The following is a 21,730-nucleotide window of genomic DNA, read 5'->3' on the forward strand; positions in this document are numbered from 1 at the left end:
AGGAAGGACAACCAGGACCTCTAAGTTAGAGCCTCTTCCTTTTTGACTATAATCCACATAAAATCTTTGCACATTTTCTTTTAGAATAAAATTTCAATGCTTTCTTTACAATCAGTAATTTACATTTGTAATATGCATTTCCATTATTTTCATCTAAGAAACTACTTCCTACATTAGTTAAATCTAAGTTCCATATACCTTGGTGTGCTTCTAAGTTTACCAACCTGGATTGATATTAAAATAGATGCTCTAATTCAACTCCATAAATTAGACTGACATTTTTGGCATCGTTGTCAGGGAAGCACACTTAGATAGAGTTAGTTAGGAAGATTGTTTAGAAAACATATAGAAAAACAAAAACAAAAACAACAACAAAACATAAAAACAAAAACACTTTCCACTATGGTTATTCATGCTTAGACATAGAAATTTAAAAGGAGATACCCAAAAAAAAAGAAACCCCAACCACTAACAAAAACTCATTAACTACAAAATCCATTTGCAAAACAAATATCTACAAAACATGATGTTAAAGAAGTCATTTAGAGAAGGAGGGTATGCCACCACAAGGATCTTCTCAAATCCTTGTCCACAATTTAGAATGGTCACTAGGGATGAATCTTCATTTCAAAAGATATAAGAGAAACAAAGCATCCATGAAGAGGATCCACAAGAAAAGAATCTAGAAGCTTCTTCTAGTTATCTTTGTAAGGAGATCAATGAGTTATGGATCACATGCAATGAAATTCAAACAATAGAGCTAGAAATTGAAGGAAATCTAGAATATGTATCACAAGATCCCTTGTGCATTCATGATTTTGAACAAGTTCCATAAGAAGAACTTTGTGTTATGACAATTAAGGAGAATCAAAGACTTAAAAATCACACTCAAACTTGTTTTCAACTAGTCATTAGGCCACAAAACCACTCCATTTTCAAACATTCCTTAGCATCAAATCTTTATGATCAATTATCTTTTCATGTGCAAGCATTCATTAAGGTATATTTTTCAAACTTGGATATGAGTCTATTTATGATCCTATTACGCAAATGGATGCATTGGAAATTCTCTTATACTTGAGAGAATTATTTATTTTTCTACAATAGAGTAGGATAGAATAGAATAAATAAATAAATAGGTAGAATGAGTTCACAATAATACTTGCATAATAATTTTGGTTCAAACTCTCTTGAATAATTCTTTAAATCATTGTTCAATACTCATTTGGAAGGATTTTATGGAAAAATGCAGTAAGAACAATCATATTTTGGGTGACCATATAGGTTCATTTTCAAAGCATGTATTTAAACAAATAATATATTGAAATATAGTTTTTAAACCCAATTTTAATTTTTCAATTTGGATCATAAATCAAAAAAAAAATTGATCAAAAACAATACTAGGTCACAAGTGAAATTTTGAGGACAGAGTTAGTACAACATTGATTCAAGGAGTCTAATGGAAACATTTTTGCATGATATATAATAGAAGATATCCCTTCTAATCTAGTTTCCAAATAAGTTTGAATAACCTCAATCTAGCATCATATGAAAATGTTATTCTCAAAATACTAACTGCTTATCGAAAAATCTGCATGGTGACAATTTCAGGACTTGACTATTCATTGGCATATTTCACATGTCAAATAATCTTATTTTCAAAACATGTTTCTAAGGGAGATATATATACAAATCATTTTTATGACACAATTTTAATCATCCCATTTGGAGGTCAAATGAAAAATTTATGCCACATTTAGTGACTGCATGTCTTAAAATCAGCATAGTGAAACTCTGCCTCCTAGGTTTATTCATCAGAAATTTTGTGATATCAAACCTAAGAATTTTAAAAATCTGTTTCTACTGGGTAGATAAAAGTGAATCTGATTTAATCTCCAAGTTTAATGACATCAATACAATCTTTAATGAAAATGTTACACTCCAAATAGTGATTGTTGGTCTAGTAAACAATTCACAAGAAGCTCTATCAAACATGGTAATTATCATCATTTTTAGCATATCATTTTAAACCATTTTGAAAAACTGTTTATATCAGAAGTAGCCATATGAATTCACTTCAACTTGGCTTTGGAATCACTCTAATTGGACATAAAACGAATATTTTGTGAATAAAATACCGCTAGGAGGTCTAGGTTGGCCACCATTCCTCAAGGGGTAAACAAATGCATTTTCTTTATATATCATCTTTGGACTTGTTTTTAAGAATTGATTGCAATTATTTTACACATTTCTTGGAATAATAGAGACTTTACACCTCTATTCCTCCATCATCTAATATTGTATTGCAGGCAAGTGCTGTGGTTTTCCAAGTCTCAAGAATTAAGGGGTGAACTTCATGGGTGAAAGACTTTTCAAATTCAATCTTTAAACATTCATATATGAGAATATGAAATGCAAATATTCAATTCAAATAAAATTTGAATGCACCTGATGTTGAGTTCATCCAATGAAACTCAAAACTCATGAAGCTTGCTTTCAGTTGTTGACCAACAACACCAACAAACCTACAAGATGGATTGAGATCAAGGCAAAAGACACGAAGCCAATCATGAGAAGAAGAATTCAAGTTATATACCATTAAAAGTCACATACATTTCCAAAGAATCATTTCATAAGCTATATTGTTCATGATATCATCCATTATCCATATTGTATGTTAAGTTCCACGATCATACATGTTGAAGTCGAAACCTATTATCTATCTATCTATCCATCTACTACCAGATTATGACTTCAATATATATTATGTTCATAATATTTTCATACTTCCCTACTCCATTATACCTCACCTCCATTTAAAAATAATAATAATAAAGAGGTTTGGTTGTGAAAATCCAGGTTCCTGGCACAATACAAACCTGAATTCATATTGGAAAACCAAGATAATTGGCTAATATGAATTCTAAAAATGGTTCTAGATAATTTCATTATTTCAAATAGATTCTCTATTTTATTCTGACAATAAACTATGTCATCTCATTCTTTGAAAAAGGAATCATCCAATTCAAAGACTTGGGGACAAGTCTTAGAATAAGCAAGGGGGAACAAAGGCATTGGTTTCATTACTAAAATGCCTTGTTATAATTTTCATTTCAAGCATTGCTATCCTTCTTATCTCAATAAGAAGACACTCTAGATGGAAGATATCTCTACTTCAACATTCAAAGATATATGATAAGAATATAGAGAGGGACATGATAAGGAAAAATTTACATTACAACATCACATCAAAAAGGGATCTGAATATATATGAGTCAAAAACTATTTCTTAAAGGGACCTAATGATTAACATGTAAATTCTATGAGAAGGGAATGTATACAAAGAACTGTCAAAAGAGACTTGTATACAAAGAACAACCAATCAAAGAAAAATCAGTTCACTAATCAAGTTCATCAATCAACTAAGGAAGTTAATTTTTTTCAAAGCATCAATCGAGGGAAGTACTGTAAGTTACGAATTTATTTTTAATGCCTTTTGATTTTGAAATTAATTCTTAAATTAGGAGACTAATTAAACCTTGGTGCATAAAGAGTGTCAACCTTCATTCCCTGTACATACCAAAATCTCTATTTTTATAAAAAAACTCTTACCCCATCTCTCTTTTCATAAAACTTTTTACCCGACTATCTATTCAAATCATACCTCTTTGTCTACAAAACAAAGTCTTCTTTGCAAAACAAGTCACATTAGCAAGCATGGGTTAGCATCATAAAAATGAGAACAAAAATATATTTGATATAAGGAGTTATAATGCTATGAAGAATTATGGTATCAAAGATGCATTTATACATGATCTAGAAGTTAAAAAAAAATACTCTATTATGGGTCTTGAAATGACCTTGAAATGGTCATTTCAAAAAGCTATTTCAAAAGAGTAATTATTATAAGGAAAATATGGATGCATCATGAGAAAGAAGACATTAGACTTTGAAGGACAAGGAGATCATTACAAAAAGGACCTTGCAAAGATCAAATGTAATCACCAATGAGACAATGGAATGTAGTCTTGATGGATATGAATATGCAATGAAAGGTGCATGAATGAATGAAATTGAGTCCATTACAAAGGAAATGTATGCAAGGTAAAAGAAGGGCGCATAAAAATAAAATCCTTATGTACTAACCTTTGCAAAAATACATGCATGAAATGGTGGGCACATATAAACCAAACAACTATGAAAAAGCATATGTATCAAGGGCATATCAAATGCAAACAAACCATAGCAAAGAAAATCAATTTTTGAAATCAATAGGGATGCAAAAGGATAGTCATGAAAACGACAAAAAGGGAATGGATAGGTGTTAAAACCCACGATCAAGGAAAATTCAAAACGTTGCTAAGACATAACGAAATCATTCAGTACCTACGCAGAGAGAAAACATTCAGCACCACACACAGAGGCAGCATTTAGTGCTAGTGTCTTGACATAGGGAGCAGAAAGAAAACTCAACAAATATTGTGCCACGACTCAGGTAGGAAATGCAACCCAGAAAAAATTAGAAATTGATTTTGAAATGGAGATAGAGGAATGAGTTGTTAAATTTTAGGGTATGCGTGGATTTTAATAATAAGAAAATCTCGACAAGAGCCAGAGAGAACGTTGAGTTTTCATTAAATACAAATCCGCAAACTAAACGTTGAATCTCCAAACAAGATCCTGTGAATTGTGTATTTTAGTTTGGTTAGGAATTAAATATATACAGATCGTTTTTATGGTGAGATCCTAAGTCTGAGTTAGCATTTAAATATTGGCAGCGTAGGCTTAACCATGAACTCCAGTGACAACATAATTCAAGTATCAGCTAACAACTATTTGGTGGCACTGTAGACTCAAGTCCAAGCTCCAGGTGTATGGTTGGTAGCACCAAGACCCCAGTTACATTAATTGACCTCAGAAACAGAGCTCGAAGTGCATGGTGGTATGAAGAAGACCTGTAGGTTATTTTAATTACCCAAAAAATCGATTTCTCAGGAGGATATTTTCCAGAATTTGATTTTTGAAGAGGCAGTGCATGGTAGTGATAATTAAAGTTAAAATCAAAGATGAATACATGTATTTGAAGGTAGTTGTTCAGAATTTTGATTTCCAGAATTCGATTTCTGAAGAGGGTAGTGACAGGATATTTTCCATAAAAGTGTTTTCAAGATATTAAAACATAGCCTTCTATCCATATCAGCAGAGACAAAGGTGATATATCAGACCAAAATAATTTAATACTTTAACAAGGGTTTTCTCCTCATCATTAAAGGTGTTCAAACAATCAAGAGATTTCTTCATATACTCCTAAAAACGTCCAGATCAGATCCTCGTAAGTAACACTTTTGTGTTATATAAGAGGATTTTATTTTTCAAATACATCTACCAGGAAATACCTTTCTTCTCTGATCACAAATGTAATTTTTTGTTGTATAAAACTGCAAACAAATTTCTGCAATTAAAAAAAAAACAGAGTCATTACTTTTTCCCATGAGATTATTCACTATTGAAGTTTATTTAAATTGGTATAGAGACCAAAAAGAATAGAGCCATCAAGACTTCAATATAGGGAGTATAATTGAACCCACCGGATTTCAAATCGAAAATTGGAATAAGGAGAACGTAGAGAAACTCTATCAAATAGGCTTATTAAAGTTTCTTAACAAATTTAGTGGGTACAATACAAAAGTGACAAAGATGTTTGTATATAACTATGAGAATGAGAAAACCATGGTCGGAGGCATTGTTATTCCAATCAGATCAGAGTACCTTTCTCAAGCCACATGTCTATCAATGACAAGGGAAAAATACAAATATGAGAAACAGAGGGTAAAGAGTGAAATCTATTAGGAAGAATAAAAATGACAAGAAGGAATTGATATACTTTTGCAAGTAGCTCAGATAGAAGTTTCTACATCAGGGGGCATATGCACAGGTAGAACAGCAGGGAGATCAACACGCAGAGGTAGAAGATCTAAGAGACAAAGACAAGCATGAGGGCATGCTTGTAGATCAACAAGGGATAGATGTTGGCCCTAAATTTTGACCCTCTTTCACCATGTATATTCCACCTTTCTATCATCCCTTACCACCATATCATGATCATATTTTTCATATTTTTGCGTCTTTTTTCACATCAAGGTAAAATAATTATGTCTTTTAATTTTTAGAATTTTTAGTAAAAAATTGGGTATTAAAAATTATTTTTGGCAGAAACATAATTTCCCTTTTTGTCTCCATTGAAATGTCGTATATGCAGGACACTTGGGCACAAACTGAAGATATATTCGAGAAGTACAGGAACCAAGGATGAACAAAATCCTATTGGCACACTCCAAATGAGTCAAAATAGTCTCGGTCAAAGCTGGTCAAACTTGACCAGTCATTTAGGAAATCCCCTGATTTAGTGGAAGTTTTGTGATTTTGTGGAAACTTCCCATATTTTGTGTAACAAAGGGATGAATTCAACCCTAGTTGGTGGAGTAGAACTCTCATTGGTTGTTACATCCATTATAGTTGATTTAGCTATACTTTTAGCCTATTTAAGCACAACAACTACATATATTATGATCATTGTGACTTCTCTATTCTTAATATAATTTGAAGAAACTTCCTTATATTTATTCTTGTGATTGTTGTGGGATGTGATTGCTGATATACTGTAGCTGATAATATTCAAGTGTACCAAGCAAAGGTGGAAGGGCCCCCATTCTAAGCCAAGTACATTGTATTGTAATTGTTGTGCATAATTGTTAATAGCTTAGATTGTTGAATATTTCCTTTACAATTTCTTGTGAATATTTTCTGAGTCAATTCATTGTATGTCATAGCCATTTATATTTTTGAAGTGATTTCATTTCAGTGACTAGTTTGAATAAGGAAGGACAACCTAGGTCTCCAAGTTGGAGCCTCTTCCTTGTGAGCTAAGAATTGAATTGGAAATTGTGTTTATGTATTTAATCTTTACTACTTTCTTAATTTAATTGTGTTATTCTTTATGGTGGAATTGGTTTTTGTGGAATAGGAATGATGAGGAAGGATAACTAGGACCTCTAAGTTAGAGCCTCATTCTTGTTGAATATACTCTACATAAAATCTTTCCACATTTTCTTGTAGATCATAATTTCAATGCTTTCTTTACAATCAATAATTTACATTTGTAATATACATTTCCATTATTTTCATTTAAACACCTACTTCCTACATTAATTAAATCTAAGTTCCATATACCTTGGTGCGCTTCTAAGTTTACCAACCCGGATTGATATTAAAATAGATTCTCTAATTCAACTCCATAAATTATCCTAACAATAACTTCACCACACATCAACTCAATAATAAATGCGAGCATGGTATCCATGACATTAACTAGCTAACACATTCACATCATAAAATCATAAACAATTAACATTCATGCATAACAATCACATATGCATATTCAGTTTAGATTAATACAACACAATATCACAAATAGGTCGAGTCATACATGAATACCATAATCATAACCATCTTCATACACCAATCCAAATTAGCACAATACATATAACATCAATATCTTAGTTGCAATGACCATAACCATCATGCATATGACAACAATGCATATAACAAGAAGTTACTATTTTCCATAACTAGTCAATGCATGTACATATGATCACACTGATTAGTTAACATCTATCATACATGTAACTACAACAACCATAAACAAATAGACATGTAAATAAACCTAATTCTTATTACACCCATTAACCACATACCTACATGCCAAACATACAAACCTATATGGAAATCTGCTCTCACCCTAAATTCTAGTGCCGCAACTTCACTTTGTTGATTTGTATCTCCTGCTCTATCTCAACCAACACATCAACATCATAACATACCAACAACATAATGATGACCTAAAGTTCTTACAATGACCTCATGCATGACAACCATAACCATGAAAATGCATGTGTAACAGTCACATAAATAACTAACATGCATAACAAATGCATATACAACCAACATATACTCATGATGACTAGATCCATGAACAACGCCATCAATTTTCACATGGTGACACAACCATGACCATGACCACCACCATGCATACACAACAAGAACATAAACTACAAGCATAAGGAACACATATGGAAACGACATGTATGCATGACCAACACACCACCCATCTCGTCCAAGAGTTGAACCATGCTCTGATACCACTCTATAACACCCTCCTCCCACATTTACCCATGTTAACCAATCTACTAGGGTAAACATGTGACGGGAGGCTACTATTATCTTATTCAAATCTCCATGCATAGTTAAGGAAGTGGAATCAGTAAAAAAAAATGAAACTGACCTTCCACGCATGCTACAGAACCTCCAGGAGCTAGCCAAGCTTTCCAGGTAACCAACCCCTGAGGAAAATTAGCATTTTACTGACCTAGAGCCTCATTTTCTCCCATGACATGGGCATGCATGTGATTGGGACCCTCCAATCACTCTCATAGCAAGGGCATGCAAGTGACTAGGGTCTTTTTCAACTAGTTCAAAACTAATGACCCTAGATTTTGTACCATTTTTTCAAGGCCAGGTCTTAGGCTACTGCCCAAAACTTCATGGAACTTCCATAAATGAAAATTTAACAATAATGCTAAAGAAAATATTTTAACAAAGAATTTATTGGACCCTTACTAACCATGATATGAATTTCATCAAACATGTCACAAATATGCATTCTGTAGGTCATAACAACAAATCTGAGCATAGGGATCTCATACTTATATGAGAATCACTAAGAAGCATTAATGCCTTATGTAGTATACCTGAGGGGGATATTATGGGGTACAGAGGGAGGTGCCCAAGGGAATAATTTAATAATATGATGGACCATAGTTAATAAATAAAGTGGTTAACCCACATCATTTAAGGGATCACAAGTAGTTAGAAATAAGGTGATAAGCCGATTGTATTCGATACATGGTATTGAAATACCCGTGGTAATGACCCAGGGTATTGTATGAAGCCTATATAGAGGCTAGAGACAACACATGGAGAGGTCAAGGATTATTGTATTGGCAAGTATATGGCTTGTGGAGTGTTCTCCTTCCTTAAGGAGTGGTTGTATGGTGTTACCCTACCTCAAGGGTTTGATATTAATAAAGATCTGAAGTTTATCTATTTTGCTCATGTATTGGCTCTTGGGTTTAATTGCAGTATTGGGTATATTTCTATTTTCATACATTTGCAGGTCATATCTATTACAAGTGGTATCAGATCTTTATTAATATCAAACCCTTGAGGTAGGGTAACACCATACAATCACTCCTTAAGGGAGGAGAACACTCCATAAGACATATTCTTGCCAATACAATAATCCTTGACATATCTCAATGGGGAGTCTTTAGCCTCTATATAGGCTTCATACATACAATACCATGGGTCATTACCATGGGTCTCTCAATACTATATATCTAATACAATGGGCCTATCATATTATTGCTAAGTACTTGTGGTCCCTTACATGATGCAGGTTAACCACTTTATTTATTAACTATGGCCTATCCCATTATTACATTATTCCCTTGGGTATCTCCCTCTGTACTCCATAATATCCCCCCTAGGTATACTACATTCCACCCCCCATAAAACATGTTTCGTCCCTGAAAAATAAGAAGAAAACAAATAATAAGATCTACTCAAAAGAGTAGTCCACTGGTACCATGCATGTGCATCTATCCATCCTAGGGATAGGTGAGTACTCGATCTAGTTGGTGCTTCACTCGCTTGAGATGCTAGTTGATCCTAGCGGTTCCTCTGTGTTGATCTGTTGTGGGTGGATTGTCGCACTTCTTTATCTGTCATGCAAGGGTTGTTGTCCTTGTTGCTGACTCGTTGCCATCTTTTTGGTTGTTTTCTTGTTGGGTAATGTGGGTGGTGATATGTTAAAGTTTTAACCAATGGTGTATCTTTCTTTAATTCACCACCTAATGGAGCCCAATTGGTATTTGGTACATGTTGTGGTGCCTACAGTTTTTTCTTACCTTCCAGTATTTACTTCAACCACAAATTCCTCATCTGATGTGTTAGTACCTGGAACATCTTCTTCTTCAACCTCCTTGGACTCTACCTATTTATTGATGGAAATATCCTGTAATGTAATTTTCTTCTTTTTATACCAGAGCTTAAGAAATTTCTTCTGCACAATAATATTGATAGTACCAATAGATTCCACCCAAGGGTATCCCAAAACAACATCCACATTAGCCATATCTGAAGTATAAAAATTAGAATGCAATACATACTTATCCATAGAAATATTAAATCTTTATAAACTTGCACCTCCTCATTATTAACTTGTGTGTGCTCCATTTGTTTGGCTGAGACTTGCAATATTTTAGCCAAATGAACATTAATAAAATTATACTTGCAACTAGGATTGATAGATCCAATGATCTTCTCCTTCCGAATACATCCATGAACCTGTAATAAGGACATATCATCATAAAATAACCCTTTATGTGTTTCATTCTCCTGTTGTGTAGCATGAGACTATTTGTCCAAAAATAGTTTTTGAAATTCTTCCTTCGAAAGTTTGGACAACTTCTTGCTGTCAAGTGAGCACCACCATATGGTAGCCTCATCTTTCAAAAGAAGCCATGCTAAATATCTACAATATTTCCCAAATGCCAACTTTCCCCTTTTTATGAATTCTTCAATAATAGGGCCATCATCTTTTCCTGTAAAAATCAACTCAGTAGAAGCCATGAAGTAGAATGAGGGTTTTGAAAAATTTACCTACTTTATGTGGAAAATTTAAAATGGACACAACTCTGTCAATATGGCTCGGAATCCTTATTATAGCCTATTGTCAGAAATGGAACAACCATTATGCATCTTCTTATGTGATAGAAATCTCGATTTGGGCACTCTGGAATTTCAGATTTGCGCTGCAACTGTCCCGCCATCACAAAAATTCTGAAAATAAGCACTGATTTTAAATCAACGATATCTCCCTCATCCGGACTCTGATTCGACTGATTTTTTGTTTTGAATTTGGGTAATTTTCCAAGAGGATCTCAGATCTGCAATTATTTTCTCAAAATTCCCCACAAAAACTATAAAAATTGACTGGAGATCGATTGTCCATGAATTTTCATTAGAAAAATTTATGCAACACAATTGATTTTTAAATCCACAGTATCTCCCTCATCCATACTCCTATTCGGTCGAATTATTTTTTGAAATTGGGTATTTTTTCACAAAGAATCTAAATTTGCAAATTTTTCACCAGAAGTTCCAGATTTGATCTACCAACTTGCCACCCCAAAAAATTCCTGCAAAAATAAAAATCTTTTTGCTTTGCCCAAGAAAGTGCTATGATACCACTTGTAATATATCTAACCTGCAAATATACAAAAATAGAAATATGCCTAGAAATAACAAGATAGAAATAGATTAACTTCATCTCTCTATTAATATCAAACCCTTGAGGTAGGGTAACACCATACAAACACTCCTTAAGGAAGGAGAACACTTCACAAGCTATATGATTGCCAATATAATAATCCTTGACATATCTCAATGGGGATTCTATAGCCTCTATATAGGTTTTATACATACAATACCATGGGTCATTACCATGGGTCTCTCAATACCATATATCTAATACAATGGGCTTATCACATTATTGCTAACTACTTATGGTCCCTTACATGAGGTGGGTTAACCACTTTATTTATTAATGATGGCCCATCCCATTATTACATTATTCCCTTGGGCACCTCCCTCTGTACCCCATAATATCCCCCCTAGGTATATTACACCTTATCACATTAGCTGTGCATTATCATCTATTAGGTCATATATTCATTGTTCATTCATTTACAAATCAAAATATGATGAGATCCATACATCATCATTGTCATAAAACATACTCATAACCAGCTTATAATCAACAGAAATTGCAAGGATATAATAGCCATAAAATCCACATATAACCAATACATTTACACATGAAATACCAAGGGAAAGAAACTCTTATTAATGAATACAAAATCCAACTAGGTTTGGGACTTCCACAAACCACCCAACCATAGATTGGCTGAACCAAATCTTTCTTTCAGCCAGTCACCCCTGTGCCATATTCCAAGCATGAATGTGGGACTCATAACCAAAATCAACCAAGGTTTCCTGAGGCTAAACCACCTCACCCTCAAAAATAGAACCATGCTTTACCACAATCCACACTGGATCAATAGGCCCTAAATAAGCATGGATACCACTGGATTTATCCACTTACACATTGAGGAATTTTACTATCCCCTAGTCCCCAGGTTTTACCGCAATCCACAATTTGATTCAGGGATCACTAGGCCATAATCGAGACTCCAACCTCCAAGATTTACCATATATCATGCCATTCACCGACCAAGGATTCTTAGGCCAGATCGATGGCACCCACCTCTAGGCTTTGTCATATATCCTGTAATTCACAGTCGAGGATTCCTAGGCCCATCTAGGCAACACAAAATATGGATTTACCACAACCCAGAGTCTAGTTCAAGGATCCACCTCTCACTCTCTTTCTAATCCATCCAACAATCCAGTTCAACCAAAAAAATGAGAACCCCATCACACCATGGCTATCCAGAAATGGAAAGGCAAGGTTGAAGAACATTATCACTCCTGGAAAAAACCCATGCCAATGACAACAAGAAACCCAAGAACACACATGCATACTCATGCATGCCAGGACTAGCAAGGAAATCATAGATTCAACTCGATACCTACAAATAATCTCACTATAACCACTTGAACCTGCACTTCCTTTCTTGATCTTTGCTTCCCTTTTCCTTCTTTGCTTTCCTTGATCCAATGCTAAAGTGCACCAAGAAAAATCTATGTCCAAGAGTATGAGAAACAAAGAGAGAGAGAACAGAGAGAAAGCTCTAAAACTGAACTAACAAAATTCTCACTGACAAAAAGCCATGAACTAGTCCTCATAAGCCTTTTTATTAATGAGGCCTCTATTTTCTTCATTTTCCATTATTTTCCTTCATTTTTCTGCTCACATGAAACCTATGACCTTTCCCCTTTCTTTTCTCCTAATTTCCTTTATTTTCATAAATAATACGTCAATTAATGCCTTATGCCTTTCTAAATCCTTTGTCATTTCCTTTGCCATAATAAACCAAATGAACACCTCCACTAGGATGTTTTCCCACCATTCATCTTGGAATTAGCACCATATGACCATGGTTATTACTTTTCCTTTATTAACTTTTAATACATGGAATTTTCACCAGGTTTGTGTTGATGATGCTAAATGACTGCATCAACATTAGGGAAACCACCCGGTCGGGACCTTAAATTAGATCCCTTTCCGTTTGGAATGATGGCTCCGACTGGAATTTTGGGACTAGTTTCCCTTAACAATAAAACTATATAGGATATAATCGATGTGATTGAGTTATTCTAATGTTAAGAAGCTGAAATAAAAACTAATATAAACTATTACTAAACCCGGGTAAGCTAATAGTATATGTGTTACATTGATATCATAATTGACATAATAATGTATATCATCATGCAACTATGAAGTTAACTCAATGAAAGGAAATTAACTTAATTAAATAGTTAATTAAATTAATTTGCTAAAAGATCACATATACTGAGATCTCGATGTTCACAAATATAATTTAGATTTAAATCCAACATACCAGTAGTGATAATGAAAGATTGATTACCACACAGATAATGTTAAAAAAAAAATAATACCATTTTATTCTAAGCAAATATAGAGACAAAAGATGTAGTACTTGATAAACCAGAGATCCTCTTGTCATAGAAAAGAAAGTGGTTCAGCTTTGATATTAAGAAAAACTTAATTACAATAGTTCAACTTAAATCTCCCTCTTACAAAAATTTAGAACCCCATCTCTATATTAGAGAGGGAATTTATAGTTTTTCAATAAAAGATAAAGATAGAAAGATATAACAACTCTTCAACAACTCTTAAACAAAAGTAACAATAAGGGGAAAATTTGGAAATAGTAACAACATCTTTCTAGTATGCTTAGGAAGAAGACTGTCTAATAGTTTGTTGTTGTATATTGAAAATATCGATCAAATTGATGAGTTTGGGTGGACATGTCTGCTAGATCCGCATTTGAACTATAAAGATGAAATTCCTCAAAGTTGGTAGTGTTTGTATGGTGACGTTTGAAAGGCATTGGAGCTATAACCATTGACTGTGAGGCTTCACTAAGAGTTGTCAGTGATGCACAAGAGTAAATTTGGTTAACTAATCAACTGTTTCGACGATTTTTCAAGAGTATTCCTACCATGTGTTTGTCAACAATCTATGTCAGGTAGGTTACCTTCGAGACAACTCGGAATAATATTAAATTTCATTAAGTTGTGGTTGATTTATTCAATGGTGTTTCTCACAAGATTTCGAGCCTCATATATAGCTACTTTGGCATACTTCATCTAGGTTTCCCATTCTCTAAATACAATAATTTTCTGAGCCTCTTCAATTTTAGGTAGATTAGTAGATCTACCTTCTTCACTTTCTTGCCAAGTTAGGAAACCTAATATATTTTCATCCATTTCTTCAAAATAATTCTTCATGTTTGATAATTGATCAACCAAAGAATCAATAGTCTTCATTGGTCTTGAATTATTTCCAATTTATGGAATAACGTTGTTTGTTGTTGTGCAAGAAGGGAAATTAACTCTTTGGCCTCCCTCTTGAAATTTTTTAATTTATGATTGATATGTAGTTGTTCAATCCTTTTTTGTATTTCTTGAATCTATTCACCTCTAGCCTATACATATGTATCATACTAGACCTTAAGGGAGTCAAACTTTTGTTGAATTTTTGTTACTTGTAACTATTAGTGCTTAGTGATCTTCTTCTTTTTAGCTTCAATATTTTTGTCTAGTAGGGAAATTTTTCCTCTTTCTCTTTTAGTAATTGTTGAACTTCAATAGCCTTATCAATATTAGCTAAGGCATAGGCACCAGTGAACTGCGTGAGTCTACCCAATTCCTCTGTTGACTTTTTGGTAGAACCTTTCCATAAAACTTCAAAGGGTGATACATTACCAAATACTAATTCTTGTGATTGTTCAAATTTTCTCTTATTTCTTCCTCTTTTCACTACAACCTTGTGTTGAGGATAGAATAAAATATCTAATGAAGGAATCTCTTCAATATTTAAAACGATTTCAGAGGAAGGAAATGCAAGGATAACCTCAACATCCTTTTCAGCAAGAGATTTTTCAGTAATATTCTTTGCTTTGGAACTTTGTTCAGGATTATTTGGAGTGTCCTTTCATTTGATATGAAATTTTAGTAGTTTGATGCTTGTTTTTCTTGGAATTTAGATTCTTTGGAGTGTCCTTTCATTTGATATGAAATTTTAGTAGTTTTATGCTCATTTTTCTTGGAATTTAGAGTTTGGCTAAACTATTTCCAAATCTCATCCAATCTAGGATCAGTCACAAACCCGCCTGCCTAAGGAGAAGAAGAAGACGTCACTACTCCTTTAGGTTCAAGAGGATCAACTGACTATGAAGAACTAGTAAACTGAACATAATCACTTGCAATTTTCTCCTGAGGTACCTGCAATAAATCCATAAGGAGACTAGCTAATTTGGAGGCTTTGTATTGTGCAAATTGGTTCTTTTCCTTAGGGGTAAGTTTCTCCTCTACTCTTTTTACCACCAAGGAATAAGAAGAATATTTCTCAAATAAATCATCTAGTTTGTCAGACTCATGAATGAATTGTCTGATATTTTGTGAAGTTATGAAATTCTTAACCACTGAACTGGGGTCACACTGCCTAATGGGTATAGTAGGAAGACTAAGGACTTGAATAACCTGAATTTTATTCTCTACATGCGTATAATTATCCAAAGAGAATATACCAAATATAGTTGGAAATTTAGGCCACGTCCTCTTAATTGAGTCTTTAAAAACTTTACAAATACCATGTCCAACAGTTTGATAAGCCACCTCTCTACTTAAAAGTTTACCAGGAATGTATAATGGGAAAACAGGGGGGGTTTCTAAACTTCCATAAACTTTGATATATGTAAAATATTCCTCATCAAACCAATGTCCAACTTTCCAAAGATCATCTTCAACCTCTCAGGACATCGAGGTGCTTTAGTACCAAAAACAACTTGATAAATTTGCAACATAACTATGTGGCAAATTTGATAGAAATGATGTTGATACTTTGACTCCCATAAAATATCATGATAAACATGGATGGGCATTGGATATTGGAGAGTCCATTTCCAGCCCATAGAAGAAAAATCCATTGAAAAACATAGAGCATCCATAATGTAGGTAGACATATAGAAAGAAGGGATTTTATTTTTAGAGATGTTGCATCCATTCCTAAAGGCTAAAATGTGAGCAACTAGATTATTGGAAAGCATAGTAGCCCAATCAAATATAAATCCCTCTAAGGCTCCATCTATAATAGGTACCTAGTCATTGGGAAATTTTGACACATTAGGTTGCGCATGCAGCCTACACATCATAACAGAAATTTGAGAATAGGGATTGGTACGAGAGTCAACAACGTACTTACCATTTTCTTCCACTTATGTTTATTTGAATATTTTCTCCATTGTCTAATTTTCTTCGATGGGTGTCCATTCTCCTTTAAAAATGCTTCAATATATTTCTTATTGTATTTGCATTGTGGATTAGCCAGGTGGTACATGCTCTGTAAATCCTTTCTTGTAAAAGACCCAATGAGTGTGCCCTTGCTAGTATAAATTTTCCTGTTGGAAATACTCAAATTATCCACAACCCATCAAACCATATCATTATAAGGAAGAAGTCGTGGAATGGTTGCTATTCTACATAGAAATGAATTAGCAGCATCACTAAAACTAGTTTTTGAAACCGGGGTGCTATCATCAACAGTTATTGTTCTCTGAGTAATTCTAGGTTGTTCATCATTAAAACACCTCTAAATTGCTTCCCACGAGGAGTTCCTTGAGGAGTGCCCTGCATCTCTAGTGCAAACTGTATCATAGAAAATTCCCAATCCAAGAATATATTCATCAATATCTTCTATAAAAGGACCAGAATATTGTCGCCGTAATGAAGCCTTTTTCTTGGTTTTTCCTCTCGACATTTCTTGGTGATGATGGGAATTAGAGCTTTTCAGTAATGAAGACATAGGAGATTAGTGAAAACACATACTTGGCTAGAACTTAGTTCTAATATAAAATACATTTTGCAACAATAAATCCATTTTTGTGAACAAATATTATGATATCGAAGTGAATTGAATGAAAATTTTTATGTTTTTGAGACCCTTAAAAACTATTAAAAATCCACTAAGTACACAAGTAGGAAGCCATGTGACAATCCACCTCAAATTATCGGAGGTGTAATTTCGAAAAGTGATTAAAATAAGGTTATGATGTGCCAACCTTCGGAAATGAAAAGCTTTCGATCATATTGTTATCACTCAGGTTGTCCTTTTGATCAGCGCAAAAGGATACGGCCGAGGTAACCACAGACCAATCTTTGGACTGCAGGTTCTAGCCCACCTGCAATCAGAGAGGGCTCTCTCTTTCTGATTTAGCTTTGTTGAAGATGATTTTAGGCTAGCTATTGAGTTCAAGGGGGTTTTGTTTAAGTTTTGGTGGGAAGGATGATACTTTCAGGTAAAGAGGCAGGGATAGCATGAAAGTTTTAGAACCATTGGGCGTGGAGTCAAGGAGTAGGACTGCTGGTGCATTTTCTTGGTCACAAGAAGGAATATGGAGCAAGATAGCTGTATATGAAACAATTATTTAAGGTAAAAGAGATGGATTAAAGGCTAAGGAATGAGGGGCAATTAAGAATCTCTCATTCATATTAGCAGAAAGAAAAAAAATGAGCCCTATCTAGGAGCAGTTAAGAATTCCTAGATAACAGTCATTCATATGTGAAAAAGATCAAACATGAGCCACAAAGGAATTCATGTTTATGCCTAAATCGAGAAGAAAACATTAAAAATCCACAGAAACTGAGCATAGAGTGCAGCTAAGCAAATTCTAAACCAATCCTTCGTTCTGCAACTTGAGCTTATATGAAATTGAAATAACAGAGGTAAGAAGCACTTATTGATTCATACTGCAGCACAAGAATTCCACATTCAATTCTTCAGACCATTAGACACAGAGCAGACAGTCATTTCTCCAAAGCTTTTCAGCAATCTTTGATTAAGTAAAACATCTAAGATATCCCGTGCGAGTCTCTCCTCTAGATTATCAACCAACCAACCCTTAAAACAATCTAAAGGGTGGTATAAATAGGGAAAAAAATATCCAAAATTGTCTATTACAACTTGACCTAAACAGGTCTGAAAGAAAATGATTACTTTAACCTAATCCTATCCAGAAATAAATGCAAGAAAATATCTTTGAGTTGCGCTGAGGGCAGCCGTATCAAAACTGAGTTAATGTGTTGTCCTTGGTGGCTTGGTGCAATGCTTCTGCAATAACTGTGCTTTGGGCTTTGATCCATTGTTGTTCGGCGGCTTTAAATGCTTTAACTGTGATTTGAGAGCTTTAATGGGCTTACACCGCTTTATTTGACTTTGTTGGAGGCCATTCAATGCTAAGCTACCTTGGGAAATGAAGATTTCGATTAAAATATTCAACTAATACTCTTTGCCGCTCCATCTTTCCTCTGATACTCTTTCGCAGTTGAATCAGGCCGTTTCTCTCTTTCGCTGTGTATGAAATTGTCAAATCAATAGTTAATGGCCACTGTTCGGCCCTCTGTTGCTTTAAAAACTGCGTTTTCCACTTTCTAAATGCTTCGCGAAGAAAAACGGGTCATTCTACACCTTTCGAGCTTGCTGGGGGCTGCACGATGAGGGTCTTTCCACTTTGGCCGATTTCCTGTAGCCATGCGCGATTAGTGCTAGGCACTAATCGCGCATGGAAAACTGCCTCAGAATTTTAATATGGGCTTACTAAGCACGATTTTCACCTTCGCGCCTTTTTTGCTCATGATGTCAGCATGACGTCAGTGGGTGGGACCCAGTACGGCGGTGACGTGGCAGGGTGACGTCAGCATGTACGGCAGGTGACGTGGCATTTACACGATGGCAGTGACGTGGCAGGGTGACATGGCAGTGCGGTGGCAGGAGGCTGACGCAGGTTGATGATGTCAGTGATGACGTCACTGGGTGGAGGACGTGGTGCTGACGTCACCCAGGGGAGGGCGGTTTGGCAGTTTTGGGCGCACCGCCTTTGCACTGAAGCAGTTTGGGAGGAGGGGGCTCCGCCACACCTGGGAGGGCGATGCGTGGTGGGAGTACAACGGTAAAACTGCCGAACTCCCGGACGCTAACCCTCGGGCTGTTGGCACGAGAAAACACCCACCCACCGTAGATCTTGGGCGGGCCAGATTTAACGGTCAACGGGACAGGTAAGGTGACGGAAGGTTAGGGCGGGGACCTGCCCGCTATATTTAATTTTTTGTATGGCGGGGGGGTTTAAAACCTTAGGAAAGTGGGTTTTTGTGGGTTTTGCACGCCGGGGTAGATATTTAGAGGCAAAACTTTAGAATAAAGGCGGAAAAATAGGTTTTTCATGGTTAGGATTTTAGGGGAACTGGTTGTTATTCTGATCAGATGTCAGAGTAACTCCAAGACACGGATGGGCTAATTAACAGCCCCAGATGGACTGTTATTTCCCAGAACTTATTCAATAGGGCTATAGTGCCGGGGATGGGGAATATGTACATAGGGGAATTTTGTACATAGTTTTAGTAGGGGAAGGGGGGATAGATAGGGAGCTATATAATAGAATTAGTAGTTAATATGGAGGTGACCAGAAAGCGCTAAGTATGTGACCTTAGGCTATTTTGGGGGAAAAGTGACTCATAGAGTGAAACCACAGGACTCCTAAGCAAAGAGGACCTTTACTCAGGCAAATATAATGGAAAATGATGAAACTAAGAGGAATCAAGCAGATCTTGACCTCTTCAGGGAAGTTAGTGAGTGATTTGGGGATAAGGGAGAATGGGGAAGTTAGAGATATCCATCTTCAGCTCCTCCAGATGAAAACTACCTTCAACTTGTGATCTGAATAAATATGATATTTGACAACATGAAATGGATCACAAGCCATGATTCTGCAACCACACAGCTACCTACCCAACCTACCTTCCTAACATTTTTTCTTCTTTTTGGGAGGGTGCACTTAGACTTGCAGACCCTGCTTTACAATTTTTATTTTGACTGCCCTCCTATCTAAGTCTACCCTTATTTCTGCCAAGGGCCCAGATTAAGCAGTTGGGCTCCTTTGATTCTCTACCTATCTACAAATCTGCCAAGATTAAGCTGTTTGGTCAGATATCAATTCTCTATATTCTAAAACAAGAAATTGAAACCTAGGGGGGCCAAGATTAAATTGTTTGGCCCTCCCTTTTATAGAACATTCTTCAAAAATGGTTAAGTCATCAAAATTGGAATACAGCAGTGGCATACTTTCATGGCCTTTTCTTTGGCCTCTTTTGGAAATATGGTACCTTGCAGCATAAAAGATGACATATTTGGCATGTAAAAATGTCAATCATGAAATATGAACACCTGTTGCAACAGGAGGCTAACAATGGCTCCACTTGGGGATGGCTTTTCCTTGTGAAAAGCCAAGAACAGCAGGTCAGACTGCCTTGATCTTCTGTTGTTGCTGTAGACTGGAAACACTTCTTTGTGTTGACTGTCAGATACTTGAAACTTTGGAATAAGAACAACACTTTCCCTCATCTGAATTTTTATGAATTGTATAGCATCGCCTGCTTTCTTCTGCGTGCTTGATATTATATAGAATGTTGCCTGAGCATTGCCTTTCAAAAACATAGACCAAAATTGATGTATTTCCTTTAGGCTTGGTCTAGAAACAGTTGCTGATGTGAAACTTAAGACTGCAAGACTACAAACATCTTCTTTTTGCCATGAATTGTTGTGATGTGACAGTGCTACTCTTGTTGTTTTTTTGAGATTAGTGCAGAGACAGAGCTTTTTAAAATTGGAATACTTGCATTGGCTGTGTCTTCACAAGATTTACTTCTGCTCCTCTAACATTCGGAAAAATAAAACAAAGTGTTGATATATACAAATATTACTATACAAAAGATATATACAAAGTTGCATTGTATCCCTTAAAAGGGATCATGGTAATGTTTCAGCAAACGGCCATTAACAGGGCCTTCTTCAGAAGTGTTGCCCTCTATAGATTTGAGAAAATATGTGTTATTTCCCTGAACAGCAGAAATAACGAATGGCCCTTTCCATAAAAATCAAACTTGGCATGTGTGCCCTTGTCTTCTCTTCGTGAATCCCACCTTAGAACTTTGTCACCAATGTAGAAATCCTCAGCCTTAACTCTCTTATCAAACATCTTTTTGAGCTTCTCTTGCAAAGTTTGAGCTTTGTCATAGACCTGTTCTCTGGTTTGCTAAAGATGAATGGTCTGATTGATTCTTCATTGGATGTCATTTGGTTCAGCCTGAATCTCCTGTAACAATTTGATAGTAGGGATGCCCAAGGATGAAGGAAATCTGGCCTCCATGCCATATACTAGCTCATAAGGGCTCATCCCAATAGATCTCTTTGTTGAAAGTCTGTCTGCCCATAGGGCATTCACCAGCTTTTTGTGCCAGTTCTTCTTGTTTTCTTCTAGCACTTTATTTATGATGTTGATGAGGGTTTTGT

Source organism: Pinus tabuliformis, chromosome 8 (genome assembly GCF_031772625.1).
Source record: "Pinus tabuliformis cultivar Carrire ecotype Pingquan chromosome 8, CPIR1, whole genome shotgun sequence".
NCBI classification, from domain to species: Eukaryota; Viridiplantae; Streptophyta; class Pinopsida; order Pinales; family Pinaceae; genus Pinus; species Pinus tabuliformis.